This window comes from Protomyctophum parallelum, assembly GCF_964188405.1.
Source record: "Protomyctophum parallelum genome assembly, chromosome: 9".
NCBI lineage: Eukaryota > Metazoa > Chordata > Actinopteri > Myctophiformes > Myctophidae > Protomyctophum > Protomyctophum parallelum.
This window is the reverse complement of record NC_139706.1, coordinates 36,988,568-36,994,567: the sequence shown is the minus strand read 5'-3', so window position 1 is coordinate 36,994,567 and position 6,000 is coordinate 36,988,568. Positions and strand designations below refer to the sequence as shown.

Below are 6,000 nucleotides of genomic sequence, written 5' to 3'. Positions count from 1 at the left end.
TTGACAGCACCCAGCGGTGTTTAGCCTTTGTTGAATTTGACAGTTTTACACTGAAACATTAAGGTGGCTACTGGCTATGCTAAGTTCTCTGTTTGTTGCTACAATGTCAAAATGGATTTGGTGTCTGAGGAACTCCACTGCCAGGACTTATATAAAGATTTGCCATTTCAAATCTCTGTCATTCCTTCACCTCTATTAACACCCCACCACCCATCTTCACCTTTTTATTGGCCTGCCTCGTTCCATTCATTACAGTTTGCCTCAGCCTGATGAGACCTCACCTAACTACACCTGACTAATCTGGCTTGTTTTTTAGTTATTTAATAGTTATTTAATAGTTTAAATTTTGTAATTAGTCCTTTTCTAATATCAGTATTTTTGCATTCTCGATTTCCCCACCCTGTAGTAGTGTGTGGGTAGTTTTGTCACCGCTAACCCCTACTACATGTATAGGTCTTTGGCCTGGTTGGTCCTATGGATGGTATTGAAACCACATGCCTCCTCTGATATACTGTACATGGCATTGCCTGCCGCTTCTTTTCACCTGCCAGTGAGGAACCTCACATGGAAGAAATACTGTGTGTGGAAGAACACCACAGTACAACAATATCCCAGCTGACAGTCACCCTTAACTAACCTGTACAAATAGGCCACGCTTTTTGTTTGTTTGTTTCAGTCAGTCAGTCAGTCGGTCGGTCGGTAGCTGGAGGATACTGTATTGAACAGTGTTTATTTTTTCTGGATCTTGGAAGTGTTCACGGCCCACCCATCTGACCACTTAACACGGCTGGCGTGTTAAGTGGTCAGATGGGATGGCTGAGTGCATTTTCAGAGCATGTTTATTAGAGTGATCGATCAATCGATTGTGTTCTTTCCACCTTGGATCTCTATATACTTTTAGATCATATTGATCACAATGAAAACCCAGACATTTTTCAAAGTTTTAAAGAAAACATATAGCCTACCACTTTTTTTTCTCCCTGTTTCATAATTATTTTGCAATACTCTCTCGCCCCAACATTGGGCCCCGGCCCACAGGTTGAGAATCACTGGTATAGATTAACATGGAGGTACATAAGGCCATGAGCCAACCTACTGATAACAGTGACTGATTGGAGACACATTGCATTCCCTACATACCATCTCTACACAATAGGGAGTTGTATTAGGGGAACAAATATTGACCACATTTTTGTTTTGTCATGGTGATCAGTACTGCAATATGGTACTGTAAGAAGGGGGAGTTTGGGGGTTTTGTCCAGAATAAACAGTCTGATGAGATCAGAACTAATACTAGTAAGTATAATACAGTTTTAACCATGCACATTTGTAAAAAGGTGTATTTGATGGTCACATTTGACAGTACTGTATATTGGATAACAAAGTGAAATGGAGTTTTGTGTGGGTAGGGTACTTAATCCAGACATACGAGCTGTACAAAAGCCTTTTAATCAGTCAATACTGCCAGCGTTTCCTAATGTGGTCAAGGCAGTTGTCTGATAATGTGCATAATGCACATGTTGTCAGGCTTTATGATTATCAACCATCCTAGGAAACAGTTGATGTGTAGTTGGCATTATACTACTAGAATCTATTGAGCTCTGACCAAGTAGTTTATGGTCAGAAATGAGTCACTTTGATCTTTGCCCCTGAGGTATCCAAGCAACCAGGTGCTCCTCAATACAACCCTGCATATTCACTGTATAGCTTCCCATCCTTAAAGTACCTGCAGCCATTCGCAATTGGCAGATTTGCTGGGCGAGAGGGCAAGGGGGGATGGGGGGTTGTTGCGGTTGCGGCTGTGAGTGCGCATATGTGGCCCGACGAGGTAGAGGAAGAGAGGGGCAGCGTGTAAAGGGAGGGCACGGGTTTGAGTGTGCCTCCTTGGAGATGTCAGTCTGCTTTGTGGTCTGGACTCCGCTCAGTTAGAAGCAGTGAAGTTAGTTGGTGCCGGTGGGTATAAAGTGTTGGAAGGAGGGCACGGAGAGAGGGGAGGGTTAGTCGTGCCATACGCTTCCATATGTTAGGCTGCAGGGATTGATCGCTATTATTGAAATAAAATGATGAATAGGAGGCACTCTGCAAGCAACATGGGACGACATCAGGATTCTACTATACATCCTCGTAAACAGGTGCAGTATGAGCTTAAGACAAGTCATAATAATATCTCCACCATGCCTGTGCGTGTATGCGTGTGCGTGAATAGAAAGAAGATTTCATCAGCGACGATGTGGGGTTTAAAATGGGCCAACTTGATAGCAATGTCTAAATGAAGATACCGGTAGCTGATATACTGTAGGCTGTGCATTGTGTTTGTAGGTTATGAGTTAGGATCGAATGCCAGCATTTGATCCCAAGTGGTTATGAAAGTATCACAGGATGTTATGCTGTTTCCTTATCTTTTAGCAGTATAAGAACGATCACACATCAATATTGTATTGATTTAAAGCTGTGTCGCTGTACATATTTTAAGCATGTGTAGATTGTCACTGGAAAGCAAAACAGTTACACAGTAAAGGGTGTTCATAGTAGTAATAGATTCGTCATTCATTATAACCACTGAGAATTTTGATTGTTTGGGATTGTATTATCTTCTGCTAAATGTGTTAGGCAGGTTTAAATATGAAATATTTAGAACTCCAGTGACTCTTAGCTTTACAGTAGTCATTGTGCTGTAGGTGTTTAAACCTGTACATTACTCCTGCATGCAAAAGTAAAATCTTTGTAATAAATATTTTTATTATATATACTGCTTTCAAATGAATGTATATTATGTTATTTCATTTAACACTTACCAAGTATTCTATAGCCGATGTACAAGCTAATCGCAGCGAGTTGTGTGAGCTTGTAGATGGGCTATTTTCAGTGCATGACTCGAGCGTGCAATGAAGTATAAAGCAGGCTGCAGTGATGCCAATTCTTATGGACCAAAAAATAGGGCACGCTCACATATTCGACTCGTCGTTTTACCCTGTGGTCTTAGCACAATTAAGTGTCCTTCGTTTCAGCATTAGTCATACATGCTACGTCAATACAGGAAGGACAGATTGAAGTTTTTGTTGTTTCACTAGTGTATTGTTGCAGTGTTTAGCTCTGTTTCTCTCAGCATCACTGTATAGTATTTACAGTTGCCCTAGATTTGATTGTGGAGGAGCTCAGCTGGCCTGCTACAGTGAGCTGTTCTCTTTTCCACCTGATTGGCTGCGGTCTGCCTATGGACCCTGCTCCATTCTCTCTCTCTTCATGTGTCTCATTGTGTCTCTCACTCTCTCTCACTCACTCTTTCTTTCTGCCTCTCTCTCTCTCCCTCTCTCTCTGTGTCTTTGTGTCTCTCTGTGCATCTCTCGAGTCTTTATTTCTCTCTCTCTCTCTCTCTCTCTCTCTGTGTCTTTGTGTCTCTGTGCATCTCTCACGTCTTTATTTCTCTCTCTCTCGCCCCCTCTCTCTCTCACTCTCTCTCTGTGTCTTTGTGTCTCTGTGCATCTCTCACGTCTCTCTCTCTCTCCCTCTCTGTGTCTTTGTGTGTGTGTGTCTCTCTCTCTCTCTCTCTCTCTCTCTCTCTCTCTCTCTCTCTCTCTCTCTCTCTGCTCTCACCATCTGCACAGTGCTGCCTTTACGCCTGATCTGCCTCTATATCCCTTAAGTATCTCTCACGAGAGGATTCAGAGGTGGGGGTGGGGATTGGGGACTTGGGTGGAAATAGAGAGAATTGAAGAGGAAGTGGAGAATGGATAGGGAGCTGGAGGAAATGTACTGTGTTTGTGTGTGTGTGTGTGTGTGTGAGAGAGAGAGAGAGAGAGAGAGAGAGAGAGAGAGAGAGCATTATTATTTATCAAGAATATATAATCAAATCTGACATGCATGTCTTTCCTCCGCTGCTACAGAAATCACTGTATGCTGTGTAAATATACAATTCACAAGTACCTGGAGGCATTGTATAACATTATAGCTTTTAGAATACAGTATATATTCTATTATAATATAGAATACTAGGTAAGCTAACTTATAATTTAGAATATTAAAGGACCACTTCATCACTTTTCAACCTATCTTCATATAATAGGTCCTCACTAATAATCATGAAAAAATGGCACGATTTTTTTCTACTCTACACTGAGTCTGTGTCTCATAGGACGGCTGTGGGCAGTTTAGAAACCGTTTCATCATTATTAGGCAAGATTTTCTTACAAAAATATTTAGATTTTCATTATCGTGAGAACGATGGCTTCCATTTTTGCATTGCAACTTTTCAGGACTAGAAAGCCTGCAGTTTCTATTAGCTTGTATTCCCCATCGATGGAACTGGAAGACGGTTTCTGAACTGCTCACAGCCTTCCTATGAGACACAGACTGAGTAGAAAAATAATTGCACCATTTTTTTCATGATTATTAGTGAGGACCTATTATATGAACATAGGTTGAAAAGAGGTGAAGTGGTCCTTTAATGCAATCCATAACTGTTTTTGTGATGTGTGAATAAAAGCAAAATTTTGACCAATCTGTAATAACAACTGACAAACGAGCTGTTCTTTACAGCTCAACAGGAGAAATGTTGCCGCTCACACGTGGGACCCGGGTTCGAATCCCGGGCGGGTCATTTGATATCGAAAGTTCTAACCATGTGATGGCCCACTTGTTCATATCAGAGAGTGTGGGTGTCCGATGATCTTGGAAGCAATATGGGTAATACTGAAGAGTTTGTTTCTGTTAGGCATGGATAAGGACAGTATAGTGTAGAAACACCATATACTGTAGGACAGTAGGACTAGATCCATCTAAAGATCGGGCCTTCGGCAGTCACAGCCACGTTGCAAAATTGTGACATATTTTGCGTCACAGCAAGGAAGGTGTTTGTGAAGGAAAGGCCAAGTGGGCAATTATATATTATCATAAAAATGCAGACTGTATGGTAAATATGACATTGGAATGCATGGAATGTAGTCTGTAACATTCCCCATGACATGCAGGATATATTTCTGTGTAGTGTGGAGGCTTCTGCAAACCGGTGTGGTAGTATTAGGCCGAACAGAAGGCCGGCACCCCTTCGCCAATTAAGCCTCCCATCATAAATACATTTGCGTTAATTCCACACCCCTCTTCCATAGCATTGCGCTAGGATAACACGGCTACCAGTTCGATCTCCTAATGCGACGACGCTCGGCGAGCCTGTGCGACATAGATCTGTGCTCTGGCACCAATATAGGCTTCTTTCACCATCTTCAATGTGCTTGCATTTGTTTTTTACTTTATTTTTGCCAATATTACCCCCTAGCATCGCGCCGCAAATTACTTCTTCCGATTGGCTACACCCGATCACATGACACGCGTGTCATGCAGTGGAATGTATGTTCCGATTGGCTATCCGATCACGTGACATGCGCGTCATACAGTGCTATGCATGTTGGGTTAAGTCTTTGGAAAGATTTTTAAAAGACTGCATTGTAGTCTAATTTAGTCTTTTAAAAAACTTTCCAAAACTCTTGTAGTGTGGCAGGATTATATATGTACGAGTCGGTGCACATGGTTGATGTCCATGTTGTTACACCTGGGTACATAAGCTGATGCTCATCACTTACAATGGAAATTAATTCTACTAATGTTAAGTCCACGATGCGATATTTATCACAATAAGACAAGCCTCTGTTTGATTATCCACTGTGTCAGTGTTTCCTAAACAATTACAACAACATTGAATTATCCCTTCGCTAAACCCCACCCCAAAAAGTGATTGTCCAAATAATGCCAATCCAAATAGTTTAGAAACTGTTGCTATGCAAGACAAGCTTCCGTCACCTCATATCTGTCAATATTATTTTGCATGGCTGTGTTGTTGAAGACCCTACACAGCTTAACGTTGGGGAGGTTACACGACTGACCCACCGAACCCAGGTGATGGCAATAATTCCAATGACCGTAGTCTTACAGTACCATGCAACACCAAGAAAAGTCCTGTCGGGCGGTCGTTAAAGTTGATGTTGGATACTGTTTCTCCTTTTATTT

General features: G+C 41.8%; 1 protein-coding gene across 1 annotated transcript in view; it reads left to right on the top strand.

Annotated features, from left to right (window-relative positions):
* pde3a (phosphodiesterase 3A, cGMP-inhibited) overlaps nt 1-6,000 on the top strand; it is a 73,291-nt gene that overhangs the window by 45,885 nt on the left and 21,406 nt on the right. The gene's annotated exons all lie outside the window — the stretch shown is intronic.